The sequence below is a fragment of the Microtus ochrogaster genome, unplaced genomic scaffold, assembly GCF_000317375.1.
Source record: "Microtus ochrogaster isolate Prairie Vole_2 unplaced genomic scaffold, MicOch1.0 UNK1, whole genome shotgun sequence".
Taxonomy (NCBI): domain Eukaryota; kingdom Metazoa; phylum Chordata; class Mammalia; order Rodentia; family Cricetidae; genus Microtus; species Microtus ochrogaster.
Genome location: NW_004949099.1, coordinates 29,205,503 through 29,211,502, shown reverse-complemented (window position 1 = coordinate 29,211,502; position 6,000 = coordinate 29,205,503). Strand labels below are relative to the sequence as shown.

The 6,000-nt window shown below is 46.9% G+C and overlaps 1 pseudogene; it reads right to left on the bottom strand.

Annotated features, from left to right (window-relative positions):
* Window positions 1–2,078: 2,078 nt before the first annotated feature.
* Window positions 2,079–2,616, bottom strand: LOC102000290 (annotated as a pseudogene).
* Window positions 2,617–6,000: the final 3,384 nt, after the last annotated feature.

Below are 6,000 nucleotides of genomic sequence, written 5' to 3'. Positions count from 1 at the left end.
ACAGATACACACATACACACACACACACACACACACTTGCATGTGTGCATACATAACACTAAAAATGAATAATAATGGGCTGGGGAGTGGCTCAGTGAGTGAAGTGCTTGCTACACGCAATGGTTTGAAAAGAATATCCCCCCAGGCCCATAGGGTGTGGCCTTGTTGGAGTAGGTGTGGCTTTGTTGGAGGTGTGTCACTGTGGGGTGGACTTTGATGTTTCAGAAACACAAGCCTGGCCAGTGTGTCACTGTTGCTCCCTGCTGCCTGTGGATTCAGATATAGAACTCTCAGCTACCTCTCCAGCACCATATCTGTCTGCATGTCACCATGCTTCCTACCAAGACGAGAATGCACTAAACTACTGACCTGTAGGCCAGTGCAAATTAAATGTTTTCCTTTGTAAGTGTTTCCATGTTCATGGTGTCTCTTCATAGCAATAGAAACCCGCAGGCTCTACACCAGCACGAGGACCCAAACTCAGATCCTTGAGAAATCCGGGCACCGGGGTGTGCATTAGCAACTGTGCAGGAGGAGATGGGTGGATCCCTAGCTGAAAGGGTAAACTCGAGACTCAGTGAGGGACACCCCCCCCCAAAAAAAAGCAAAAGCATAAGGTCATTTTGATCAGTTCAGCAGGTAAAGGTGCTTGCCACCGAGTCTGACAACTTCAGTTCAATCCTCCAGACCCACATGGTACATGGTGAGAACTGACTCCCAAAAGTTGTCCTCTGACCCCGACAGGTGCACACACAAGTGAGCACACTTGTCACAAAGCATGTACATACTAAAAAAATCAGCAAGCGTGGTTAAAATAATGAAAGATGAGCTAAAATAGATGGTACATTTTTAACAAAATGGTATGAACATTCAAATAGATCATTATATAACTATCAGAGGTGATGGGTATATCTGAAAAGATCAGAGGAAGGGGAGCCTTCGTGGGAGACTAGTTAATGGGGCAGAAAGTATTTCATGAGATAGGTGTTATTACAGCTGGGCCTTGAAGGATGTATATAGTTTTGAGGCAATGAACACAAGAAAAGCAATTTGGGGTTTGACAAAGACAGCTCCATGGATCAAGGCACTTGCCACCAGGCCTTCCCAGTCTGATCCCCAGAACTCACATGGCGGAAGGAGAGAAAGGACTTCTGTAAATTACCCTCTGGCCTGCACATGCATTCTGTGATGCATGCACACGCACAAACACACACACACACACGCACACGCACTCAGCTTCAAGGAGCTGACAAGAGGGCAGAGTGGTGGCCTGAGCCTGTGGGTGGAGCAAGAAGGCAGGAACAAGGATCTTGAAGTTTCTGTCAATGTAGTTAAGACTGAAGTGGGGAGATAAAGTTGGAAAGCCGCACTGAGGAGAGTCAGACAGCTCGGAGCTCTTCCTCTTTTGCGTCAGGGGCCAGCCGGGAAGCTTGGAATAAGCTATCACATCGAATCTTTACAACCACCACAGGAGGTAGGTGCTATTCCTACCACAGGCGTGGCTAATGAGGAAAGTTTCCCAGCGGGTGAGTGGGAGACCACGTACCAACACCACCCCACAGCCTGTAGATGTGCGTGCTATCTCCCTGGGAAATAAAGATTACTCTCCCTCCACAGGGCCTTCAACGCCAAGTTCAGGAGTTTGAACTCTGCTTCCCCTAAGCCTGGGGATTCACTGAGAAGATTCTGATCAGGAAGCGACAAGGTCAGATATTTTAGACAGAGTGTGTCTGGTAAAAATGGGTAGGAGAGTACAGCAGGAAGCCCCCTGAAGAAGCTAGGATAGTGGGGGTGTGGACTGAAGCCCTAACATGGAAGACCAGCCGAGCAAAAGAATGGTCTCAAGAAGAAATAACCGACTGTCTTTCTCACAATATGTGGACTACATTGAACAGTTATTTGCTGTGATATTGATTCGTTTGTTTTAGAGACAGGGCCTCCTGGAGCCCAGGATGCTCTCAATCTATGCAGCCAAAGATGGCCTGGAGCTTTGACTCAGCCCACCTTCACCTCCCAAATGCTGAGGATTTGAGCTCGCACCACCATTTCTTTTCTGTTTTTCTTTTTTTTTCCTTCGCTGATACAAAGCAATTTATTAACAGAAAATAATTTGAGAAGTCCTGTTCACAGACGGCGACCACGACGACCCCCCCTTCCTTCGGGTGCTGTCAGAGGGAATGGGGGTGACATCCACAATCCGCCCAATCTTCATCCCAGAGCGAGCAAGAGCTCTGAGGGCCGACTGGGCTCCAGGTCCAGGGGTCTTGGTCCTGTTTCCTCCTGTGGCGCGGAGTTTGATATGCAGGGCAGTGATGCCCAGCTCCTTGCACCTCTGGGCCACATCCAGGGCAGAAAACATGGCTGCATAGGGAGAGGACTCGTCTCTGTCAGCCTTGACCTTCATTCCGCCCATCACCCAGCAGATGGTTTCCTTGCCAGAAAGATCGGTAACATGGACAAAGGTGTTACTGAAGGACGCAAAAATGTGGCAGACACCAAATACATTCTCTCCTTCAGCCACTTGAGGAGTCATCACCCAAGGCTGATGACTTGTTCTTCCTTCTTTTCCTTCCCCTTGCGAGGTGCCGTCTCTGAACGTCGTCTCCGCACCGCCATTTCTATATACAGTGCTGGGAATCGAATCCAGGGCCGCGTTCACGCTAGGTAAGAACCCTACCAGCTGAGCCCTTGGTATTAATGCTAAGTACTCAAACCCAAAAGGACGCTCTAGATTAGGGTTATGGAGTGTCAGCCCTAGTGAAACTTCCAAGGCAAAAGGAGCAGCCTAAATGTATTCCAGTCCTCTGCCCCAGCTAATCAGGGGCCAGGGTGGTTGAGATCTCCTCTTTGGTAGTTCATCCTTTTTGGACTTGTCGATGGACCTAATCTTGTGACTTCCTGTCATTACAGCGGATCTCCAGGAGTCAAGAACCCAAGCCACGGCTGTCCCAGGATTGATCCAACAGAGCCAACCTTCCCCTGAAAAGTAGATTTAGAACTAGAAGTTTCTTTCTTGCCTTTTTTAAAAAAAAAAAAAAAAAAAAAAAGGGATAACAAAAATTAATCTGATCTGCCAGAGGAGCTTTCTGCCTGGAGGATTTAGCTGACGGGTGGAAACTCTTATCACAAGAGATGGGTGTGGATATAGAAGAGGCTGAAAAGGACCAGAGAAGTGTTCCTTGGGGAGCATTCATCTACGAATGGGGTGAAGCCCCATACCAGGTCTCCGATGGCCCCTCCCACTGTCCATCAGGTTATCACCCCGACAAAAGCAGAGGGGGAATAGGGTCCACAAAGTCAGAGTAGAAGAGGCCTGAAAACACAGCCCAGTGGACTAGTGCATAAAGTGTGTGCGACTGTGAGAGAAACAGCAAATTCTCAAACTGCTGGCGTGTTGAGTAAGAGGCTAAACCAGAACGGATGACTAACGGAATTGTTTTTCTACATATTTACAGTCGACAGGCTGAGTGGAAACAGAGCATTCAATTATGAGACCCTGTCTTTAAAAAAAAAAGTTCTCACCCGTTTATAGTCCCATCATGCTTTGGACCTCACAACCTTTCGATTTGATTCCCAGAGGGAGTGTTTCCTTTAAGCCCCAATTTATTCCTAAAACAACATTTCTCAAATTATTCTCTGGGTGTCAAAACTCTGCTAAAACACACAGAGAACGCACAGAGCAGTTTATGGAGGAAATCTCTGGATTCCTAGGTTTCAAATTCCCGATCTTCTGAAAAGTCACAGAAATTCAAATAATGTACTTACAACAGGTCTGAAGGCAATTACCCTTTGCGTCTAAGCAGCAGTCTGGCTAGAATACATGTTTTTGTCTCCCAGAGGGGTCGCTTTGGAGGAATCCAAACCATGGCGGGAGTGACGGTGTAGGAGGTGTGTTTAGACCACCGTAGGATGGAGAGACGGCTCGGATGCAAAGCACCTGCATCGCTCTCCCAGCGAACCTGAGTACAATTCCCAGTTCAGCTAGGAGTTTGGCTCACAACTGCCTGGAACTCCAGTTCCAGGGCCATCTCAGGTTTCTGTCTTCTTTGGGCACCAGTATTCACATATGGCACACCCCTCACACACATACACACACGTTAAAAAAAATAATAAAATATAAATATAAAAAATATATACTGGAAAACTATGAGCCAGGCATAGTGCTACCTGCTCTTTCCTCCCAGGTCTTGGGAGGCAGAGGCAGATCAATCTCTGTGAGTTAAGACTAACCTGGTAGTAGTGAGTTCTAGGCCAAACAAGGCTACATAATGAGACCCTCTCTTTTAAAAAATAAAATCTAATTTAATATTCCGCGAACATTTGATGGGATTTTCATTTCTATACCTGCAAAGGTTACTGGTGTGTGTGTGTGTGTGTGTGTGTGTGTGTGTGTGTGTGTGTGTCTGCATCTGTGCACTCACTATATATCATTGCCAGTGGGAAGCCTGGCAGCTGCATCTGTTTCTCCAGGTGTCCACCCTCAACTCTAATTCTTCAACAGCTACAGCCTCGGGTCACTTCAGCTGGGCTTAAATTGCCCTAGAAGCCCACCAATCTGGGAGCTGGAGAAAAGTACTTGGCTGCCTTGGGAGGAGTCATAGGAAAGGGGACGGGGTGCTGACAAGGGTGTTCTTTGAGATAGACAGAGGTGGAATTTATTACGATAGTCTCAGAAACAGCCACTGTTAGGAGCAGCTATTTAGCTAATTTAATCCTTAAACTCACCCAGGAAAGGGAAACTTGAGACAGAAAAGCTAATCACTTGTAAGGTCAAATCAATTAACCAATAATTACCAGAGCCTGGGTACAGACTCAGATTGACTCAGGCTCTTGCCACCAGCTAAAATTGCCTTCCCACTTCCTCTTGGCCTGTCACCTGCCTTGCTACACCTCTCCTTGGGAATGAAACCCATTCCATTTGTCTCAGGAAGGACCCGTTCTGAACAACCGTGGCGACAGGACTAAAGCTCATTTACTTGTCTGTCACTACTCCCTTCAGGACTGTGGTAAACGTCCTCATCCGTAAAGAGGCGATAAGACAAGCTGCTGCTTTCAACTGTAAAACCCAGTGAATTTTTTTACATCCATTCCCCTCCCAGCAGACAGGCCTCCTGATCTTGTGGCCTCTTCCCAGCTCTCCCCTACCTTCCGCGTAGGCTTTTCTGACCTGGAGCTAGACATATGCTCCCCTGAGACACGTACTGCTTGCTGTCCATCTTCCGCTGGCGTAGCTCATCTTACTCATTCTCTTTCTATATTTTATCAGAACCTATCTGAATTCCTCACATATTTTAAGCCATAAAGTATTCTTGTTTATGAAGGAGTACAATATATGATTTAATTCTTCCATGGGGGACAGCTGTTTGTTCCCATGTTTGGTTGGCTTTTGTTTTTGTTTTTTTTTCATGTTGCAACAAACACTCTTTTGTTTGCTTCCTTGTGTATATGAAGTCTTTAGAAGTGTTCAGAAGTGGGACTCCTGGGTTTTGATCCTACTGCACGTACTGGCTTTGGGGGAGCCTAGGCAGTTTTGATGCTCACCTTACTAAACCTGGATGGAGGTGGGCGGTCCTTGGACTTCCCACAGGTCAGGGAACCCTGATTGCTCTTCAAGCTGATGAGGGAGAGGGACTTGATCGGGGGAGGGAGAGGGAAATGGGAGGTGGTGGCGGGGAGGAGGCAGAAATCCTTAATAAATAAATAAATTTAATAAAAAAAAAAGAAGTGAGACTCCTGAAGCATAGTTGGGCACTGACTGGATGTAAGAAATGATCCCCCACAGTGGTAGTGCTTCACATGCTCCCACCAGCAGTGTGTAAGGGTAGGGTTTCCCACCTTCTCATCGATGACCAGCGAGTTTTAGCATTTTCCAAGCTGACACCATGACTGCATTCCTTGAGGACAGCACACTTTCCGTTCCTTCTACATCATCTCCCCTGACAGTTGTGGAGTTCATGAATGCAGAAACCTTGTGTAGCTCAGTTTTATATTCTTCCCATG